The sequence below is a fragment of the Neomonachus schauinslandi genome, chromosome 15 (assembly GCF_002201575.2).
Source record: "Neomonachus schauinslandi chromosome 15, ASM220157v2, whole genome shotgun sequence".
Classification (NCBI taxonomy): Eukaryota; Metazoa; Chordata; class Mammalia; order Carnivora; family Phocidae; genus Neomonachus; species Neomonachus schauinslandi.
The window spans coordinates 17,539,914-17,563,249 of NC_058417.1; the positions used below are offsets into that span (position 1 = coordinate 17,539,914).

The window sequence follows — 23,336 nt, forward strand, 5'->3', positions numbered from 1 at the left end:
GGTCTAGTTTTTGTTAACCAGTTTGCACAAGGGCCAGGCTTCATAGTGAGAGCTGGAAAGTAGGGGACTATTAGCCTGCAAGTCCCTTGATGGCACATATGAGATGCCTAGAACATTTTTGTCCAGTAAACAGTATGCGCTTGATAAACAGACTGAACTTAGCAGTGTCCCAAAGAAGTTTAAGCGCAGTCACCGCCTTGACAAGATCCTCGGGGCTTCTGAGCACCTCCTGGCCAGTAGTGTATTCTGGGATGTCAAAGTTGCCTCTTACACAATTAGCCGCAATGCATTCTAGATGTGACCGTCTTCTTGAAAGAAATCTGAAGTTCATTATCAGTCACCTCAGAGCATCTGCATTCAGGCCTTCAAGAGTAAGTAGGAGCCAGAATCTTAAAAGTGTCATTATGTCTATGGCTCCTTATGGGCATCGTGGTCCAAGGGTTTAGTAACCTAGACAAGGTAATCCAGAGGCCTTGGACCTGGGGTCAGCCGCCAAAGCCTGTAAGCCTAACCACGCCTCCAAGCCAGCGGCCATGTCCACCTGAGACCGTAGGGTCCAGGGCATCAGGCACTGAAGAAGACGCCTCGGCGCGGGCTGCGCAGGCGCGGGCGTCCGTAGAGGGCCCCGGCACTCCAGGCTGCGCAGGCGCATGAGCGGCTCCCGGCGAGTCCCGACGGCGGCGGCGGCTACTGAGGGGCCGGGGCGTGGAGCAGCGGTGGCGGCGGCGGGCGGCAACGGAGCAGCCATGAGGGCCGTGCCCAGTCACCGACAGTGAGTGATGGTGGAAGAGGGGTGGGCGGCGGGAGAGAAGAGGGGTGGCCTGGTGGAAGGATACCTCGACCTGGGGGGGGGGCTCTGCCTGTCGGCGGCGAAGGGGCGTGGGGGAGGGACAGTTTGAGGTGATGATGGGAGAATTTGGGGCATAGGTGGCCGGATCGCCCGCGCCAGGGCTGGACAGCTTGGCGGAGGGAAGGAGCCCACGGCAGGGGCAGTGTCCGCGCTTCCCGGTTTGTCATCGTCCCTTCCCCCAGGAGCTTTCGGTCGCCTCTCCCTTTCCGCTTCTTTCAGAGAATGGTCGCGGGGGGAGGGTGGTGGAGGATGAAAGCCCTGCTGGAGCTGAAGAAGCTAACTCTGATCCAGGCAGGGAAGGGCCGGTCGCCCGGAGTCACGGGCTTTTCTGGGCGGAGGACGGGAGTCAGGAGCCCTCCGTTTAAAGCTGGGAGGGATCTAGGGAAAAAAAGCTAGGGCTTAGAGTCTTGACAGGTTCGAAACCACGTCCACCATTGATAAAGCTGATAGATAACCTTGGGCAGGTCCCACTTAACCTTTCTGAACCTCTGAAAGATGCAGTGCTTCAATGGGCTATTGGAAGCATCATGTATGTGATTGAGATTGCTGATGAAAACTAAATTGTAGGTACTATGCCGATGGTATTGTATCACCAACAATATTACTGGATTTTCGATCTTCTCGTTATTAGTAGAATGATTGATTTCTTTGTCAAGGCGAAGCATATTGTTTGTAAAACCTCGGTAGGCACATATGTGCGTTCTACGTAGGCACGGTAGATCATGTGCAAAAATACCAGTTTGTGATGTGACTAATTAGCCATCAGACTTGTGTAGGAAAAATACCATACTCTTGGGCATTTTTACAAATGGTGTGTAGTTCCTACTCAAGAGGAAGGAAATAGAGAATGGAGGGCCAATCTGTTAAATGCTTTCAGAACATAGCTCACTTACGTTCCTTGTAACACAGTTGGTACTAGTGTGCTTTATTATGAGTCGAGAAAACTAGTTTGAAACAAGCTGGGAGGGCTGCACAATGAGGGATGTGCAAATACAATTTATTTTTAAATTGTAAAAAAGTTTTCTTTTGCAAGGGCGTTTCTGGTTGCCCTAGGGCCCTGTCTCTATTTTGGAGGTCAGATAAGCATATAGCAGCTTTTCAGCTCCAGTTTTTGTTACCCTGCCTGTGGAACCTCCAGGGTGGAGTGTCTCAGAGAAAGACAGAAGCAGCTGTGCAAGAGCCCAAGAGGTGGCTGGTTCTTTTCTGAGAGGCTGAAGAAGCACTCCTGAGGCTTTGTTGTTGTTCTTGTTGTTATTTAGGGTAGACAAAGCAGAGGACAGAGTTAAACCGTGTGCTTCTAGAGAGAAAATGGCTTTCTAGCCACAGCTTTTGAAAGAGGTGAAACTTCTTTCAAAAGGACAGAAGGAGACAGATGCTTCAGCTTTGCTGGCTATGAAGATTGATTGAAAGCTTGAAATGGCGAGGCCTTTTGGAAATTAGTGAGTGATTTGTCTTTCATCTGAGCAAAGGTAGGGAGTGGCTGTACTAGATGCTTAAAGATTCACAGATAAGAACAGTGAATTATTTTATAGGAATGGGGGAAATGAATCCTAGTTGTCTTTAACTTCTCCATCTGGTAAAACGTGTTTTACCTCTCTTTCCTGGAAATGCACGGTGATACATTATTTTTAATTTTTTGCTCTAGTTCCTTGGCTCTCCCAATAAGTATCCATAACACTGATTATTCTTTTTTTTTTTTAAGAGGGTAGTTTTAAAAAGAAAGCACTTGTTACTCTTGTCATAGGTCATTTACAGAATACAAATTTATTCTGTTTTGACTTCCACACAGAAGATGAAGTAGAGGTATAAAATGTTAGAGCTGGTCTAGCTGTCCTATTTTATTTTAATAATTGGGCATTTATTTTTAATTTTGGTAATGTATTTTTCCCTCTACTGTAAATTTCCATTGGTTCAGACAAGTCCATAATGCAGTCTGTGTTATGTTAAAATGATAGAGGTTTGTTCAGCTGTGATGAGAATTTCCTGTCCTTCTCTCTATTCTTTTTCCTATTTGTGGTTATTTTTATGTAGTAGATGACTGTTATCAAATGGAGAGTCTTCTCCTGGGGGAGAGAAAGGGTATGGTCAGTGCTTTGATTACCTGTTGTGTGAGCAATCTGTCTAAAGTGGGGATGTAAAGGGTGCCTGGGTGGCACAGTCTGATAAGGGTCTGACTCTTGGTTTCAGCTCAGGTCATGATCTCAGGGTCCTAAGATCGAACCCTGCACCGTGCTCAACGGGGAGTTTGCTTGGGATGCTTTCTCTCCCTCTCCCCTTCCTGCTTGTGCTTGTGCGCTCTCTCTCAAATAAATATATGAATCCTTGTTTTTTTATTTTTTATTATTTTTTAAAAATTTTATTTATTTATTTGACAGAGAGTGAGAGAGCACAAGCAGGGGGAGCAGCAGAGGGAGAGGGAGAAGCAGGCTCCCCGCTGAGTGGGGAGCACGATGCAGAGCTTGATCCCAGGACCCTGGGATCATGACCCGAGCCAAAGGCAGACATTTGACTGAGCCGCCTAGGTGCCCCAAAATAAATAAATAAATCTTTAAAAAAATATTTAACAATAAAAACAAAGTGGGGACGTAAGGACTTCTCATGAATCTCTGAGATAGCAATTGCTAAAATAAAAGGAATTAATGGTTGCTACCTCATTTTTATTCTGGTTTTAAAAATTTATTATTTATTTATTGGAGGGAGAGAGTCAGAGATAGCGAGAGAGAGCAGGAGCAGGGAGGAGAGGGAGAAGCAGGCTCTCTTCTCAGCAGAGCTTGACCCCAGAACCCTGAGATCATGACCTGAGCCGAAGGCAGAAACTTAACCGACTGAGCCACCCAGGCGCCCCATTCTGATAAAATTAAAAAAAAAAAATTTAAGATTTTATTTATTTACTTGAGAGAGAGTGTGACAGAAGCAGACTCCCTGCGGAGCAGGGAGCCTGATGTGGGGCTCGATCCCAGGGCCCTGGGATCATGACCTGAGCTAAAGGCAGACACTTAACTGGCGGAGCCACCCAGGTGCCCCCAAATTAAAAATTTTTAAAAAGCATCTCATGCCTCAGGGGAAAACTGTTTATTTATTTGTTTGTTTGCTTGTTTATTTATTTAGTAGGCTCCACACCCAGCGTGGAGCCCAACTCAGGGCTTGATCAAGCGTTGGACCCTTAACCACGTGAGCCACGCAGGTGCCCCAGGGGAAAACTTTTTAAAACAGTCTATTTAAAAACAAAATTATGGTGCTAAAAAATAAAAACAAAATTACGGTGTTTTTACCTCTCTCTCTTTTTTACTTTGAATATTTGCTTGTGAACAGAGTCTTTGTTCCTTTAGAGCCCTTTTGATCTTGTCACCCATTCCTTAACTGTCTTTTGTGATATTTTCACAGCTGCTGATAATTGAGCACAAAGGTTTTTTTTTGTTGTTGTTGTTTGTTTTTTGTCAGTTGTTTGGTTCTTGATAGAGTGATAAAAACTTTAAAGGAGGGCTGTATGGGAAGATGTTAAAAAGGAAAAGTAAGGAGGAAAGCAGATTAACTTAGTGAATTTGTAGGTTATTCTGTTGTTTGGAGGGTGAAGTATTCAAGAGTGTGTATATGATTCAGAGTAGCCTCCGGAGGACCAGGTTTTGCTTACCAGTGTTTTAGCAGAGTGCATAGCTGCCCTAGAGTAATTGCTTATTAATATTTGCTGAATGAGGGGGGTGCCTGGGTGGCTTGGTCAGTTAAGTGCCTGACTTTTGATTTCTGCTCAGGTCGTGATCTCAGGGTTGTGAGATCGAGCCCCCTGTGTGGCCGGTACTCAATGGGGAGTCTGCTTGAGATTCTTTCCCTTTCCCTTTGCCCCTCCCCCGGCTCTCTCGGCTGTGCTCTGTCTCTGAAATAAATAAATCTTTATTATTTTTTTTATTTTTTAAAGATTTATTTATTTGACAGAGACACAGCGAGAGAGGGAACACAAGCAGGGGGAGCGGGAGAGGGAGAAGCAGGCTTCCCGCAGAGCAGGGAGCCCTATGTGGGGCTCGATCCCCGCACCCTGGGATCCTGACCTGAGCCAAAGGCAGACACTTAACGACTAAGCCACCCAGGCGCCCCTGTAATACCTTATTTAATCAAATCTGTGGTACCAATGATTGTAAGGCTCACAATTACTTTAACAAGAAAGAAGAAAGAAATGCTGCTAATGAGACTGGCGTGCCATCAGTTGTAAGGTATATCCTGTTTTTAGAGAAATGTGGGAAGGAAAGTATGTCTTAGAATTGATGAAATACAGTAAGTTCTCTACTAGGGGAGGTACAGCTTGTTGTGAGAGTTGATTAAAGGCTGGGTACAGGTATTGTCAGTAAAGGCCCCTTGCATAACCTGTGTGATATACCCTCACAGATGGAGAAGGAAGATAGGGCATTCCAAGCAGACAGTAAAGTCTGAAAATGGGAAGGGAGAGGGCATTATCAATGTGCACCACCACATCAGGACAAGAGTGAGGAGGAAATGAGCTAAGACTTCAGCAAAGTAACATTGTATAATACAGCAGAACAGGACAGGAAGCTTGGAACATTTTCAGAAGAGACAGGAGCCTAAGTCTTGATTTCAACTCCTAAAATGTAATAGCAACTCTCAAAAGATGATACTAATATAATAAAGTGGGAAGTGAGAGTAGTGTGAGAAGCAAAGTGGCCAGGGAAAGGATTGAAGCTTCACAGCTGACCAGAGTGTGGAGAAGTGTGAAGTCACTGTACTCATGGTGAGAGGTGAATGCTTTTTCAGCAGAGAAGTGTTTAATATCTATTTCTGTCTTTTCACTGCGTATCAAGGTCTTGATTATGTCCCTTTTAGAGCTTTGTAACTTAAGAGTGACAGGAAATACAACTCAAGAGGAAAAATGCTAAATTTTCTTTTTTAAAAATACATTTAGGGGCGCCTGGGTGGCTCAGTCGGTTAAGCATCTGCCTTTGGCTCAGGTCATGATCCCAGGGCCCTGGGACTGAGCTCTGAGTCGGGCGTCCTCGCTCAGCGGGGAGTCTGCTTCTTTCTCTACCCCTCCCCCCTGCTTGTGCTCGCGCTCTCTCTCTCTCTCAAATAATTAAATAAAATCTTTTAAGAAATGCATTTATTTTCATTTTTTTATTTTTTTAAAGATTTTATTTTATTTATTTGAGAGAGAGAGAATGAGAGACAGAGAGCATGAGAAGGAGGAAGGTCAGAGGGAGAAGCAGACTCCCTGCTGAGCAGGGAGCCCGATGCGGGACTCGATCCCGGGACTCCAGGATCGTGACCTGAGCCGAAGGCAGTCGCTTAACCAACTGAGCCATCCAGGTGCCCTATTTTTATTTTTTAAAGTTTCAATTATTTAATCTCTGTACCCAACGTGGGGCTCAAACTCATGACCCCAAGATCAGGAGTCACATGCCCTTCCAACTGAGCCAGCTAGGTGCCCCTAAAAATGCATTTATTTATTTATTTTTTTAAGTAGGCTCCATGCCCAGTGTGGAGCCCAGTGTGAGGCTTAAACTCAAGACCTGAGCTAAGACCAAGAGTCATACACTTAACTGAGTTACCCAGGCATCCCTAAGAATGTATTTAATACAAGGAGGGTAGTAAGTTACCAGATTTAAGGTTCAATTATAAAACAGTGGTTTAGTATAGCATTGTATTGTACTGTTTCATGGGAAAATATAGGTCATTTAAGGAGTGGTTTATAAGATTTAGTTACTAATTTTCTGGCAACTAACCCTGAAGCTAGTAGGGAAAAATATGAAAAACTAGAAATAGAATAAGCATGGCTTTGTGTGGTGTCATGCTCAGGGCACCTGGGTGGCTCAGATGGTTAAGCGTCTGCCTTTGGCTCAGGTCATGATCCCAGGGTCCTGGGATCGAGCCCCACATCGGGCTCCCAGCAGGGAGCCTGCTTCTCCCTCTCCCTCTGCCTGCCGCTCCCCCTGCTTATACTCTCTCTCTCTCTGTCAAAAAAAAAAAAAAAGTCGCATACTCTACCAACTGAGCCAGCCAGCTGCCCCTAAAGAGTGCACATTTTTTCAAAGATTTTAATGTGTTTATTTTTTAATTTTTAAAAGGAGTTATTTATTTATTTTAGAGAGAGAGCATGCAGTGGGGAAGGGGCAGAGGGAGAGGGAGAGAGACTCTCAAGCCGACTCTCTGCTGAGCGGGGAGCCCAGTTTGGGGTTCGATCTCATGACCCTATCATGACCTGAGCCAAAACCAAGAGTCGGACGCTCAACAGACCGAGCCAGTTGAGTTTTAAAGAATGAATACAATTTGGCTGCTTCAACAAAAAAGGATTAGAGATGATAGTGTTTCAAATACAGAGAACAGCTTGCACAAGGGTACAGAGGTATATGAGTATGGACCCGTGGGCCAGTGGTTTAATGTGGCTAGATTATGGGGCGTGAGGAAGGAATGGAAGGAAGTGAAGTGGAAGAAGAGTTGGAGCCCAGTTGAGGTTGGCCTTGGTTAGGGGTCTGAATTTTATTTTATAGATACGAGGGAGTCATGGGAGTTTTAAGCCAGGTAAGGAACATGTTTAAGAAAAGTAACACTGGGGGGCGCCTGGGTGCCTCAGTTGTTAAGCATCTGCCTTCGGCTCAGGTCATGGTCCCAGGGTCCTGGGATAGAGCCCCTCTTCGGGCTCCCTGCTCAGTGCGGAGCCTGCTTGTCCCTCTCCCTCTCCCGCTCCCCCTGGTTGTGTTCCCTCTCTCACTGTCTCTCTGTGTCAAATAAATAAAAAATAAAAAAATAAAAAAAAAAGAAAGAAAAAGAAAAGTAACACTGGGGGAGCCTGGGTGGCTCGGTTGTTGAGCGTCTGCCTTTGGCTCCGGTCATGATCCCAGGGTACTGGGATCGAGCATGGGCTCCCTGCTCCCCGGGAAGCCTGCTTCTCCCTCTCCCACTCCCCCTGCTTGTGTTCCCTCTATCGCTCTGTCTCTCTCTGTCAAATAAATAAATAAGATCTTAAAAAAAAAAAAGTAACACTGTTGGCTGTGTGGAAGTTAGATTTTCAAGGATGAAATTGGCTGCAGGGAGACCAGTTGGTTATGAGACTGGTGTGATGATCAGTTTAGAGATACTGAAGATCTCAATTACAGTATTAACGGTGGAACTCTAGACAGGTTAAAGAGTTTTTTAGGAGACTGACCAGAAGGATCTTACTGACTTTATGTTGGGGAGTGTGTAAGGGAGAAGGAGTTGTCAAAGATGAATTTGAAATTGTTTGCTTGGGCGACTAAGTGGATGGTGATGTCATTAACCAAGGTAGGGAATAGAGGGATAAGACGGTGTTATATTTGAGGGAAAATGAGTTTGATTTGGTATATTAGATTTGAGGTGTCAGGAAAATCCAGTAGGCTTCTGGATATTTGGGTCTTGAGTTTAGTAGAAAAGTTTAGAGTGGAGATACAGATCTAGAAATCATTAGAGTATAAGTAAGAGTTAAAGTCAGTGTGATTACCCTGTGAGTCTGTGTTCCAGTTGCTTTATATGTTCATTCACATCATCTGGAGGGATTGGCTTTATGGGAATGTGGTACTAATTATCTTCTCTATAGTAGTAATTCATATAGTGCTAATACTTTTCCTTCTTTTTCTCTTCCTTTCTTTTTTTCTTTCCTCTTTTAAAAAAAGCTTAGGGGTGCCTGGGTGGCTCAGTTGGCTAAGTGTCTGCCTTCAGCTCAGGTCACGATCTCAGAGTCCTGGGATCGAGCCCCACGTCGGGTTCCCTGCTTAGTTGGGGGATTTGCTTCTCCCTCTCCCTCTGCTTTTTCACCAGTTATACAAGAACTGAAAACACTGAAATAATGTATTTATTTATTTGAGAGAGCGCACATGCATGCACAAGCAGAGGGGAGAGGCAGAGGGAGAAGCAGGCTCCCTGTTGAGCAGGGAGCCTGACATAGGGCTTGATCCCAGGGTTCTGGCATCATGACCTGAGCTGAAGGCAGATGCTTAACCAACTGAGCCACCCAGGTGCCCCATTTTTCCATTTTTTTAAAAAGCTTTTTGTTTATTCATTTATGTAATTTCTACACCCACCCAACATGGGCTTGAATTCATGACCCTGAGTTTGAGTTGCATGCTCTACCAACTGAGCTCCCCAGTGAAATTTTCTTTTTCTTTTCCTTTTCTCTTTCTTTCTTTCTTTCTTTCTTTTTAAGGTTTTATTTATTTATTTGACAGAGAGTGAGCGAGAACACAAGCAGAGGGAGCTGCAGGCAGTGGGAGAGGGAGAAGCAGACTCCCCACTGAGCAGGGAGCCCGATGCGGGGCTTGATCCCAGGACCCTGAGATCATGATCTGAGCAGGCAAATGCTTAACCAACTGAGCCACCCAGGCCCCCGCTTTTTTTTTTAGGCTCCACACCCAATGTGGAGCTTGAACTCAAGGACCCTGAGATCAATAGTCACGTGCTCTATTGACTGAGCAAGCCAGGTGCTCTGAAAACTGCCTTTTCTAACATCAGTTCTATTATAAATGTGAAGGAAAAAAGAATCTATTCCACTGAATGCCTCTGATTAGAAACTAGATGGTTTTTATGAACTAGACCCTCAGCAGATTTGGTTTGAAGACCACAGGACAATTTTGAACCAGTGCCATGTTAGTTCAGAGTTGGGATTAGGAACTCAAGCCAACTAACTGTCTAGTTGTCTGCTACCCCATAGCTTTTTCACCAGTTATATAAGAACTGAAAACACTGAAATAAATATATCTGATGGTAAGTGAAAGATACACATCTGTTGTTGCTTTCTGGCAGGACAATTTGGTATGATTTAGGTGCTTTTTTTGTAGTTTATGATTTTGAAATAAAAGCAGAAACATGTTTTATGAAAGGAAGAAATATGCAGAGTATATAAAGTTGTTGGTTGATTTTAGCTAAACATTTTAATATTGACATTAAATAGGATTTCTGGCTTTGACAGGAGAATCAAATGCTGGGAGTTGCAGACATCCCTAGGGTCTCAACTTGATTCAAGGCTTAACTCCCCGTATTTCTCCTTTTCTCCCTTTCCTTGGGAATTTAAGGTTGAAGAGAAAATTAATTCTCTAATAGGTTTTCTTTTTTACCTCTTTAGTATGGAAAATTTCAAATAAATGCAAGGGTAGACATCAATATAATGAATCCCTATCACTCTGCTACAGTAATTGTCAACTCGTGCCAATCTTGTGTTATCTATGTTGCTCCTACCCACTAACCCACTCTAGGTATTTTTAAATCCCAGATTCATAAATTAATAAATATTTCTATACATATCTCTAAAAGATAAGGACTAAAAGAAAAATCCCACAAAAAATTAACAAGCATTTTTTATTTTTTTAAAGATTTTATTTATTTATTTGACAGAGATAGAAAGAGAGCACAAGCAGGGAGAGAGGGAGAAGCAGGCTCCCTGCTGAGCAAGGAGCCCAGTGCAGGCCAATCCCAGGATCCCCGGATCACTACCTGAGCCGAAGGCAGATGCTTAACTGGCTGGGCCACCCAGGCGCCCCAACAAGCACTTTTTAAAAGGTTTTATTGTTTATTTATTTTAAAGATTTTGTTTATTTATTTGAGAGAGAGAGAGAGTGCACCTCTGAGCAGCAGGAGGAGCAGAGGGAGAGGGAGATAATCTCTAGCCGTCTCCTTGCTGAGGGCAGAGCCCATAGCCCATCGCGGGGCTTGATCCCAGGACCCTGAGATCATGACCTGAGCCAAAACTAACAGACACTTAACTGACTGAGCCATCCAGGCACCCCAAGATTTTATTTTTAAGTAATCTCTACACACAATGTGGGGCTTGAACATACAACCCTGAGATCAAGAGTTGCACGCTCTTACCAACTGAGCCAGCCAGGTGCCCCTAACAAGCATTTCTTAATATCATCAATAATGCAGTTGGTTTTCACTTTTCCCCCTTCATACCAGTAATTTTTCAACTGTTTTTTGAAACTATCCAAATAAGGTCCATACATTATGGTTTTCTTATATCTACTGTTTAGCTTTTAATCTGTATGTCTCCTCCATTTCTTCATGTATTTATTGAAAATCTCTTTTAAAAGCTGCTATCACTCCTTTTACAGTATGTCTGCAAAGTCAGATAGCCCTTTTTCAGCTTTATTCCTTTTCTTGCTGTCTCTCAAAGCAACAGGTCATTCAAAACAAAGATTTATGCATTGCCCACTCTGTGCTAGGAGCTAAGAAGTAGCTAGTGTAGTTAACTCCTGCCTACCCAGTGTTTATGTCCTGATGGGAGAAACAAAGTTAACTGTCAGTTATAGAATACAGTGTATTAAGAGTGATGTTAGAGGACCTCAGGGTGCAGTGGAAACATGTTAACCTTTAACCCATATTTGGGGGATCAAGAAAGGCTTGTGGATGGAGGAATGTCCAAGGTAAGACCTGAAGGATGAGTAGGAATTAGATGAGGAATGAGGGAAGCTTACTGACAGCAGAGGGACCATTGTTTGTAAAACACAAGAAGTTTGGGGTACCTGGGTGGCTCAGTTGGTTAAGCCTCTGACTTTGGCTCAGGTCACAATCTTAGGGTCCTGGGATCAAGCCCTGCATCGGGCTTTGTACACAAGGTGGTGTCTGCTTGAGGATTCTCTCTCTCCCCCTCTGCCCCTCCCCCTGCTTGTGCACTCATGCGCTCTCTCTAATAAATAAATAAAATCTTTGAAAAAAACAAAAACAAAACAAAACACAAGGGGTCTCCTGGGTGGCTCAGTCAGTTAAGCATCTGTCTTTGGCTCAGGTCATGATCCCGGGGTCCTGGGCTCAAGCCCCGCATCGGGCTCCCTGCTCAGCAGGGGGCCTGCTTCACCCTCTCCTTCTGCCACTCCTGCTGCTTGTGCTCTCTCGCCCTCTCTCTGTCAAATAAATAAAAGCTTTAACAAAAAAGAAAAAACCCACAAGTTTAACATTTTTATTTTCACTATTTGAAATAAATAGCATGTCTTTTAGGAAAATTGGGTTTTCAACTTTATTGTACCATATAATATATATGTTATAAATACATTTATATATAATGTATAGTAATATATATAATATATATTATGTTTTGTTTTTTAAAATATTTATTTATTTTTAAAGATTTTATTTATTTATTTGAGAGAGAGAGAGAAACAGCATGAGAGGGGAGAGGGTCAGAGGGAGAAGCAGCCTCCCTGCCAAGCCGGGAGCCCGATGTGGGACTCGATCCCAGGACTCCAGGACCATGACCTGAGCCGAAGGCAGTCGCTTAACCAACTGAACCATCCAGGTGCCCTAAAATATTTATTTTTAAAAATATTTTATTTATTTATTTGAGAGAGACAGAGATAGGGAGAGAGAGCACGAGCGGGAAGGAGAGGAAGAAACAGATTCCCCACTGAGCAGGGAGCCCACTGCGGGGCTTGATCCCAGGACCCTGGGATCATGACCTGAGCCAAAGGCAGATGCGTAACTGACTGAGCCACCCAGGTGCCCCTATTTATTTATTTATTTTATTTTATTTTATTTTTATTTATTTTATTTTTTTAAAGATTTTATTTATTTGAGAGAGAGAATGAGAGACAGCACAAGAGGGAAAAGGGTCAGAGGGAGAAGCAGACCCCCTGCTGAGCAGGGAGCCCGATGCGGGACTCGATCCCGGGACTCCAGGATCATGACCTGAGCTGAAGGCAGTCACTTAACCAACTGAGCCACCCAGGCGCCCCTATTTATTTATTTTAAAGATGTATTTTTTTTTAAGGTTTTATTGTAAGTCATCTCTACACCCAACATGGGGCTTGAACTCACAACCCTAAAATCAAGAGTCACATGCTCCACGGACTCAGCCAGCCAGGCACTCCTATACAGAGTATTTTTCTTTCCTTCTGCACAACTTAGGAAATCCCAGAGCAGCTGTGCAAGTAAAAAATCAGAACCTTAAAAAATAAACATAAGATTTCCAACCTTTACAATACCACCATCATCTTTGTTAAAGTAATCCTAGGCAGCCTATTCCCACCTAAAATACACTTTTGCGGATGGTTTAAAAAAGTCTTTGGCACCTGATTGTAAAATTTATATAGAAAGGCAGAGGGACCAAGATAGCCAAAACAATTTTGAAAAAGGACAACAAAGTTGGAAGATTCATACTGCCTGATTTCAAGACTTACTAAAGAGGTACGATAATCAAGACAGTGTGATATATATATATATATATATATATGTATATATATATATATATATATATATATATTTAAAGATTTTATTTATTTGACAGAGAGAGACACAGTGAGAGAGGGAACACAGGGCGCCTGGGTGGCTCAGATGGTTAAGCGTCTGCCTTCGGCTCAGGTCATGATCCCAGGGTCCTGGGATCGAGTCCTGCATCGGGCTCTCTGCTCCTTGGGAGCCTGCTTCTCCCTCTGCCTCTCTCTCTCTCTCTGTCTCTCATGAATAAATAAATAAAATCTTAAAAAAAAAAAAAAAAAAGAGCGGGAACACAAGCAGGGGGAGTGGGAGAAGGAGAAGCAGGCTTCCCGCAGAGCAGGGAGCCCGATGCGGGGCTTGATCCCAGGACCCTGGGACTATGACCTGAGCCGAAGGCAGACGGTTAACGACTGAGCCACCCAGGCACCCCAAGACAGTGTGATATTGGCGAAAGGATAGTTTGACAGATCAGTGAACAAAATAGAAAGTCCAGAAATAGACCCACACTATTAAATATAGCCACTTGATTTCTGACAGAGGTGCAAAGGCAAGTCAAAGGAGAAAAGATAGAGTTCTTCTCAACATTGAGTTGTTGGAACAACTGGATATCTTTAAGTAAAAAAAAGAAAAAATGTACCTCAACCTATACTTCATACTGTTTGTAAAAATTAACTCAAAATCGATCACAGACCTAAATGTAAAATGGAAAAGTATAAAATATTTGAAATAAAACAGGAGAAAATCTTTGTTACCTTGAGTTAGGTAAAGAGGTCTTAGATACAACACCGAAAACAGATCCATAAAACTAAAAAAAGAATTGATAAACTGGGCTTCATCAAAATTTAAAACTTTTGCTGTGCAAAAGATACTGTTAAGTGAATGAAAAGACAAGAGACAGGGTACCTGACTGGCTCAGTTGGTAGAGCATGTGACTCTTGATCTCAGGGTCGTGAGTTTGAGCCCCACGTTGGGCATGGAGCTTACTTAAAAAAAAAAAGATAAGACACAGATTGGGAGAAAATATTTGCAAGTCATATATCAGACATGCATAGACCCATAACTAGAACTTACAAAGAGCTCAAAGCTCATCAAGAAGCAAACAGCACCATAAAAAAAAAAATGAGTGAAAGATTTGAATGGGGGCGTCTGGGTGGCTCAGTCAGTTAAGCCTCCAACTTCTTTTTTTTTAAATTTTATTTTTTATTATGTTCAGTTAGCCAACATCTAGTACATCATTAGTTTTTGATGTAGTGTTCAATGATTCATTAGTTGTTTTTGACACCCAGTGCTCATCACAACACGTGCCCTTGTCAGTACCCATCTCCCCCCTCCCCTCCCCAACCCTCAGTTTGTTTCCTGCAGTCCAGAGTTTCTCATGTTTTGTCTCCCTCTCTGATTTCTTCCCATTCAGTTTTCCCTCCCTTCCCCTCTGGTTCTTGGAGCAATTCCTTGTGTTCCACATATGAGTGAAACCATATGATAGTTGTCTTTCTCTGTTTAACTTACTTCACTTAGCATAATCCTTTTCAGTTCCATCCGTGTCAATGCAAATGGTGGGTATTCATCCTTTCTGATGGCTGAGTAATATTCCATTGTGTATATGAACCACATCTTCTTTACCTATTCATCTGTTCAAGGACATCTCCTCCTTCCACAGTTTGGCTATTGTGGACATTGCTGCTATGAACATTGGGGTGCAGGTGCGCCTTCTTTTCACTACATCTGTATCTTTGGGATAAATACCTAGTAGTGCAATTGTTGGGTTGTAGGGTAGCTCTATTTTTAACATCTTGAGGAACCTCCATACTGTTTTCCGGAGTGGCTGTACCAGCCTGCGTTCCCATCAACAGTGTAAGAGGGTTCCCCTTTCTCCACATCCTCGCCAACATTTGTTGCTTCCTGTCTTGTTAATTTTTGCCATTCTAACTTGTGTAAGGTGGTATCTAATTGTGGTTTTGATTTGTATTTCCCTGGTTAAGCCTCCAACTCTTGACTTCAGCTCAGGTCATGATCTCAGGGTCCTGAGATCGGTCTCCACATTCAGTGGGAAGTCTGCTGGAGATCCTCTCCCTCCCTCTGCTCCTCCCTTTCTCTCTCTCTTTCTCTCAAATAAATAAATAAATCTTTATATATTTTTAAAGGTTTTATTTATTTGACAGAGAAAGCACAAGCAGGGGTAGTGGCAGGCAGAGGGAGAGGGAGAAGCAGGCTCCCTGAGGAGCAGGTAGCCTGATGTGAGGCTCGATCCCAGGACCCTGGGATCATGACCTGAGCTGAATGCAGATGATTGCCTGAGCCACCCAGGCACCCCAATAAATAAATCTTAAAAAGAAAAAAAAGATTTGAATAGCTCTACTGGAAAAGATAGGTTTTTTTTTCCTTTTTTTTAAAGATTTTATTTATTTATTTGAGAGAGAGAGAGAATGAGAGACAGAGAGCATGAGAGGAGGAGGGTCAGAGGGAGAAGCAGACTCCCTGCCAAGCAGGGAGCCCGATGCGGGACTCGATCCCGGGACTCCAGGATCATGACCTGAGCCGAAGGCAGTCGCTTAACCAGCTGAGCCACCCAGGCGCCCTTTTTTTTTTCCTTTTGAGAGAGAGCGAGTAGGGGAGGTGCAGAGGGAGAGAGGGAGAACCTTAAGCAGGCTCCACACTCAGCAGTGTGGAGCCCAACGTGTGGAGCCCAACAGTGGGGCTTAATCCCATGACCCTGAGATCATGACCTGAGCCGAAATGTCAGATGCTTAACTGACTGAGCCACCAGGGCGCCCCCTGGAGAAGATAGATTGATGGCAGGTAAGTGTGTGAGAATGTGCTCAGCATCTCAGTCATTAGAGAAATGCAAGTTAAAATCATAATGAGATATGCCATTAGAATGGCTAAAAAACAACAGAAAGCTGACTAGAAGATTATGGGCTGGCAGGGATGTGGAACCACTAGAACTTTGGAAAACACTGTGTTAGTTTCTTACTAAGTAAAACACGCACTTAACATATGACCTAAGTATTTACCCAAGTGGAATGACAAGCTATGACATAAAAACCTGTATGTGAATATTTATAGCAACTTTATTTGTACTCAACGGAAAACTAGAAACAACCTGAATATCCTTCAGCTTCAGTACGGATAAACCAACTGTGGTATATTCACCTAGTAGAATACTACTTAGCAATAAAAAGGAACTATTTATATATATAGTAACATAAGTGAATCTCATATGTATTATGGTAAGGGAAAGAAGCCAAACTCAAAAGACTCCTCACTATAATACTGAATTTATATGACATTCTAGAAAACTTTAAACTAGGGGCGCCTGGGTGGCTCAGTCGTTAAGCATCTGCCTTCGGCTCGGGTCATGATCCCGGGGTCCTGGGATGGAGCCCCACATCGGGCTCCCTGCTCTGCGGGAAGCCTGCTTCTCCCTCTTCCACTCCCCCTGCTTGTGTTCCCTCTCCTGCTGTGTCTCTCTCTCTGTGTCAAATAAATAAATAAATAAAATCTTAAAAAAAAAAAGAAAACTTTAAACTATACGGACAGTGAAGAACAGTGATTTTCTTGGGCTAAGGGTAGGGAATGTTTGGTACAAAGGGATATCATGAGGAGATTTCTGGGGGTGATGGAACTGTTCTGTACCTTGATTGTGGTTACACAACTGTATGTTTATAAGAGCTTTTATTTTTTATTTATTTTTTTATTAAAAGATTTTATTTATTTGACAGAGAGAGAGACAGCAAGAGAGGGAACACAAGCAGGGGGAGAGGGTGAAGGAGAAGCAGGCTTCCCACTGAGCAGGGAGCCCGATGTGGGGCTTGATCCCGGGACCCTGGGATCATGACCTGAGTGGAAGGCAGACACTTAACGACGAGCCACCCAGGCGCCCCTATAAGAACTTTTAGAACTGAACACTAAAAAATGAATTTTACTGTGTAAAATTTTTAAAAAGTTTGGGGTGGAAGAGGGAGACTTTAAAGAATTCCAGAAATGTAATTTCCTAAATATATTTAAATTTTAACTTAATTTTATTACTTTTTTGAATATATTTTAAGTAACTTAAAAGATACATAGTGTGGGAGTGCCTCGCTGGCTTAGTCAGTGGAGCATAAAACTTTGATCTAGGGGTTGTCAGTTTTAGCCCCACATTGGGTGTAGAGCCTACTTCAAAAAAAAAAAAAGATGCATAGTGAAAAGTCTCTTAGTGGCAATTTTAGATCCTTTAGAATTTCTTCATTTTACTTTGAAATTCAGTTGTGTACTTTGATTCTTAAGACTTCAATAATATTTTGCCATTTATTTTCTACTTTGTTAAGTTTGCTTATTCTCAAGCATGATGCTGCTAGCTTTCCTTCCCCATTCTTCCTATCCTGGGACACTGCTGTGTCGCCTAAAGATATATTCTTTACTTCAGTACATGAGAAAATATAGGAAGAGATTTGTCAAGTTAATTGGGGGATATATGAATATCATCCAAAGTGTAGCCAAGCTCTATCTATTCTCCTAGGAATTACTTAATGAACTGAAGCTTAGACATCCAGAATATTGTGGCAGGACACATACTTCAAATTCTTGGAAGTTAAGTAGTACAGCTTCTAGGTGAGTGTGGATTTTTTTTTTTTTTTTTAATTCTTATGTAGTGAGTGTGGATTTTCAGATTTGGTAAGACATTCAGAAAATTGGCTGTGATTTTTGGGCAGCTGGACCAGGCCCAATATTGATTAATAGTGTTTCCCCCTCTGCTCAGCCATCCATCCTCTTCTCTCTGCTGCTTTCTTGTGAGAGGCAATGTGAACTATTTGCTAGTGTTTCTGGATCATGTCTCTGCTCTTTTTTCCCACAACTACTCTGATTTTCCACCACGTCTCAAATTTCTACGTAAGGACTTTTATTTAGATAAAGTAAGATCGGGTGCCTGGGTGGCTCAGTTGGATAAGCAACTGCCTTCGGCTCAGGTCATGATCCTGGGGTCCTGGGATTGAGTCCTACATTGGGCTCCCCCTGCTCTGCGGGGAGCCTGCTTCTCCCTCTGCCTGCCACTCCCCCTGCTTGTGCTCTCTCTCTCTCTCAGATAAATACATAAAATCTTTTAAAAAAAAACAATAGATAAAATAAGATCATTTCTCTTAGCAGAAGGTTGTTGGGTGACTAGTTAGGCTCCTATGTATCACCTAAATATCTGCCTGGTCTTGGTAAATTATTAATCCAACTGATCTCTGGTCCCTTAATGTTATTCTCTCCCCTACCTTTCTCTCAAAAGCTATCAAGTGAAAGTTAACCTTTACTTTTTTCCACACCTACAGACTTGACTATAATGATGTTGGCCTTTCTTCACCATACTGTTAATTCCTCTGAGACCTTGTTGTATCACTGTTTCTCTTTCATCTGAATCTTCAGTCTTTATGTCTGTATTTCTTTCTTTTTTTTTTTTTAAGATTTTATTTATTTATTTGAGAGAGAGATCATGAGCGGGGGGGAGGGTAGAGGGAGAAACAGACTCCCCGATGAGCAGGGATCCCGATGCAGGACTTGATCCCAGGACTCTGGGATCATGACCCAAGCCAAAGGCAGATGCTTAACTAACAACTGAGCCACCCAGGCGCCTGACTCTCGCTCTCTCTCTCTCTGTCAAATAAATGAATAAAATCTTAAAAAATCTTAAAAAAAAAAAAGAAGAAGAAGAAGTAAGAGTTGGATGCTTAACACTGAGCCACCCATCTCTCTGCTTCTTTAAACTGTGGATATTGTCCACACTTGCTTTTTCTCTTCTTATTCCTGTTTAATCTCCCTCATAGTCTTCTTTTCTTCTGTCCAGTCTCTACATGTTAATGTTTCTGAGAATTCTGTTCTTAGCCACCTTTTTCTTCTTCTTTTATTTTTCACAGGTAATGTAATTCACTATACACAGAGACACAGCATCCAAATCTCTATATTTAACTCAAATCTCTCCTGGGATCCAGACCTATATTTCCAAAATCCACCTGGACATCTTATGGGCATCTTGGAATTCATTATTTTTCCCACAAAATCTAAACCTTCTGGATTCCCTGCTTATTAATAGCCATATAGTTGCCTAAATCAAAAACAGTGGATTTGACCTTGCTTCTTCCCTCTCCCTTATCACTTGTATCTGCTTGATTCCTAGATCTGATTTTAACCTTGACGATCTCCTTAATCTGCCTTTCCTTTCCAACCAACCAGTCTTAGATTAGACCATTTTTATTTCTCCTTGGACAGTTGCAATAACCTCCTAACTGGTCTACATGCCTCAAGTCTTATCACCCCTTCACTTGATCCACCACACTGCCACAAGAGTGATCTTCCTAAATTGTAAGGCTACTTATGCCCTTTCCCTTTAGGACCCTTCATTATCTGCAGTGCCTAATATATAGCAGATGATTGATTCCATCTTCCTTCCTCCTTTCCTCATTATATATATATTTTAAAGATTTTATTTATTTATTTGACAGAGAGACACAGCAAAAGAGGGAACACAAGCGGGGGAGTGGGGGAGGGAAGAGCAGGGAGCCCGATGCAGGACTCGATCCCAGCACCCTGGGATCATGACCTGAGCGGAAGGCAGACACTTAACGTCTGAGCCACCCAGGCGCCTCCCTTCATTATATTTTTGCTCAAGCTATTTTCTTTCCCTCCATGGATGCTTCTTCCAAAACAGACAAACATAACCCATAATCTGGTGAATCTCCTAATTAATCTTTAGGTTATAGCTCATAGCTCATTTCTTCTGTGAAGTCTTCCAGTTCCCAAGGCAGAATTAATCACTCCTGCTGTTGGGCTACTGTGACATTTCATTATCCTGCTAGCATTGCATGTATTATTTAAATGTTTTGTTTTTTCAACTGGACTGTGAGCTCTTTGTGGGTAGGGGTAACTAAGCCTGCCAAAGTTACTGAGTTTCTAGTATGTGTAGAGCACTAGTAATGCACTGGTAATCAAGATAGACAAAGTCCCTCCTCTTATGGAGCTTGTATTCCAGGGAGAGTAAACAGACAAGAAACAACTTTTTTAAAAGCTGTTTAATGAGGGGTCCCTGGGTGGCTCAGTCGGTTAAGTGTCTGCCTTCAGCTCGGGTCATGATCCCCCACATCCTGCTCCTTGCTCAGCAGGGAGCCTGCTTTTCCCTCTCCAACTTCCCCTCCCACTTGGGCTCTCTCTCTAGCTTGCTCGCTCTCTCTCAAGTAAATAAAATATTTTTTAAAAACCCATTTAATAATAAATACTATGCAGAGAGTTAAAAGAATGATGTGTTAGAGAATGAATGGGTAGCTACTTCAGATTAGGAGAATAGGGAATACCTCTCTGAGAGTGTGGCAGTTAAGATCTAGGATTCAGAGATTACCAGATCAGACATTCTAATACAAAGCTAAAGAGGAATGAACTCCGTATCTTGGAGGAATAGAAATAAGGCTAATATGGCTTGAATATGGTGGGTGAGAGGGAGAGTGGTGCCAGAAGAAGGCAGAGACCAGATGACATGGAGATTTGAAAGCTAGGGTAATGTGTTTTTTGGAGGTTTTTAAGTGGGGATACAATGTGAGTTGATTTGTAATTAGAAAGAATGTTCTGGGGGCACCTGGGTGGCTCAGTTGTTGGGCGTCTGCCTTCTGCTCAAGTCATAATTTCAGGGTCCTGGGATCCAGCCCTGCCTCGGGCTCCCTGCTCAGCAGGAAACCTGCTTCTCCCTCTCCCACTGCCCCTGCTTATATTCCTGCCCTCGATATCTCTCTCTTTCTGTCAAATAAATAAATAAAATCTTAGAAAGAAAGGAAGGAAGGCAGAAAGTAAGTAAGTTCTGGTTACTGTGTGGAAATGGATTGATTGTAGGGGGATCCAGAGTAGTGGCAAGGAGACTAGTTACAAGACTTGTACTAATTCAGATGAAAGTTGATGGTGACTTGGACCAAAGTGATGGTAGAAGACCTGTAGAGAAGTAGACCGATTTGGAGTTTCTTTTGGAAATGAAGTGGACAGGGCTTGCTCAGGGATTGGCAGCAGCTAGGGGGACTGAAGCAAAGAGAGGAATCATGCTTAACTTCTGCATTATTGGCTGGAGCAACTAGGTAGGTAAATGGCAATGATGTTTATTGCGATGGGTAGGACTCTGGCAGAACATATTTGTTAATTTTGTTTTGAGGGGCACCTGGGTGGCTCAGTTGGTAAAGCATCTGCCTTCAGCTTGGGTCATGATCCCAGGATCCTGGGATCAAGCCCCTCATTTGGCTCCCTGCTCAGTGGGGAGTCTGCTTCTCCCTCTACCCCTCACCCTGCTCATGCTGTCTCTCTCTCTCTCTCAAATAAATAAAACCTTAAAAAAAAAGAATTTTGTTTTGGTTGGGGTGGCTGGGTGGCACAGTTGATTAAGTGTTAGACTCTTAGTTTCAGCTCAGGTTGTGATCTCAGGGTTGTGAGATTGAGCCCATTGTCGGGCTCCCTGCTTGGTACAGTGTCTGCTTGAAATTCTGTCTCCCTCTCCCTCTGCCCCTTCTGCTTGTGCTCTCTCTCTCTAAAATAAAGAACTCTTAAAAGAAAAATCTACTTAGTATTAGGAATTTTCTGATTTAAGAAAAAAAGAATTTTGTTTTGGTCATGTCAAATTTGAGATGCTTGTTAGACAGCCAGCTGGAGCTATAAGATAGTTAGCTAGAAAAGCCTGGCATTCCTTGGAGAAATCTGGGCTGGAGTCATAGACTTGTAAATCATCAACATGTAGGTAGAATATGAAGTCCTGAAATTCAATCAGGAGGTCACCTAGGAATGGATTGTGGCTAGAGAAGGTGGATCTGATGGAGAAGGAGCAGCCAGTGAGGTAGGAGGAAAACCAGTGATGGTATAGAAGTCAAGTAAGCATGTTTCAAGGATGGAATGGGTTGGGACTCCTGGGTGGCTCATTTGTTAAGCGTCTGCCTTCGGCTCAGGTCATGCTCCCAGGGTCCTGGGATCGAGCCCCACATCGGGCTCCCTGCTCTGCGGGAAGCCTGCTTCTCCTTCTCCTGCCCCCCCCCCCCGCTTGTGTTCCCTCTCTTGATGTGTCTCTCTCTGTCAAACAAATAAATAAAATCTTAAAAAAAAAAAAAAAAGGATGGAATGGGTCACTATATTAATTATTGTCTCAGAGGAGAAGAGAGAAGTACCCATGGGATTTGGTAACCTGGAGGTTATTGGTGACCTTTAGTAGAAACACTCATTGGGGGGTGCCTGGGTGGCTCAATTGGTTAAGCATCTGCCTTTGGCTCAGGTCATGATCCCAGGGTCCTGGATGGAGCCCCATGGTGGGGAGCCTGCTTCTCCCTCTCTCCCCTGCTCATGCTCTCTCGCTATCTCTCTCTCTCAAGTAAATAAAAAAAAAAGTAAAAAAAAAAAAAAAAAAGAACCACTCATTGGACTGATGGAGTTAGAAGTCTGCTTGTAGTGGATTGAGGAGAAAAATAAGATGAAGTATTTGATCCTTTTTTGTTTTCAAATGATGACTAACACAGAGGTTTTGGAAACCAATTTTTGAAAACTCCCTGTGTCATTATTATTAAATCCGTACCTATTTGTATTTGAATGTGGTTGTATATTTTTGTTGAAGTGCTGTAATAACAGTGTTTTTGTACCACCATTTTAGGTGGATTCCTGTGCTCTAAGAACCTACTAAAACTAGGGTTATAAGCAATACAGGTATACTGGTTGAGTGAATGAGACTGTTTTTAAGGGTTAGGTTCCTGGTTTGGGAGAAACAGACTGGCTTGACCTTGGCCTTACAAATATATCAGTTTTCTCAGCTATCAAATGAGGATAACAGGACCAGTTTAGCTCATGCCTGGTTGTGAGGCATGACTACTAATGAAAATAATTGTAAAACACTTTTGCAAGTTAAAGTGTGATAAAAATGCTAAATAATAGTTCTTTATTGGGATGTTGTGAAAATTAGCAACATGCTGTCTGTTAGAGGCCTTAAGTTCATTTTGAGAAAGGTGATACATTTTTATAAATACTATTTGAAGAGAAAAATAGCTCTGGATTTGGGAAAAGATATGCTACCCTCATTTCTGGAATGTAACAATTATGGAATCACAATGTAACAAATTTTAGCCAAAGAATATATATATATTTTTAAGATTTTATTCATTTGAGAGCGAGGGAGAGCACAAGCAGGGGGAGCTGCAGGCAGAGGGAGAAGGAGAAGCAGGCTTCCCGCTGAGCAGGAAGCCTGATGAGGGGCTCAATGCCAGGACCCTGAGATCATGACCTGAGCCGAAGGCAGTTGCTTAACAAATGACCTCCAGGTTACCAAATCCCATGGGTACTTCTCCCTTCTCCTCTGAGACAATAA

At 42.8% G+C, this 23,336-nt stretch overlaps 1 protein-coding gene across 1 annotated transcript in view; it reads left to right on the plus strand.

Moving 5' to 3' along the window:
• Positions 1 to 656: 656 nt before the first annotated feature.
• FAM222B (family with sequence similarity 222 member B) overlaps positions 657 to 23,336 on the plus strand; it is a 76,673-nt gene continuing 53,993 nt past the window's right edge. The window contains exon 1 of the mRNA XM_021703914.2: positions 657 to 772. The gene's annotated coding sequence lies outside the window, so the exon portion shown is untranslated. The remainder of the gene's footprint in view (positions 773 to 23,336) is intronic.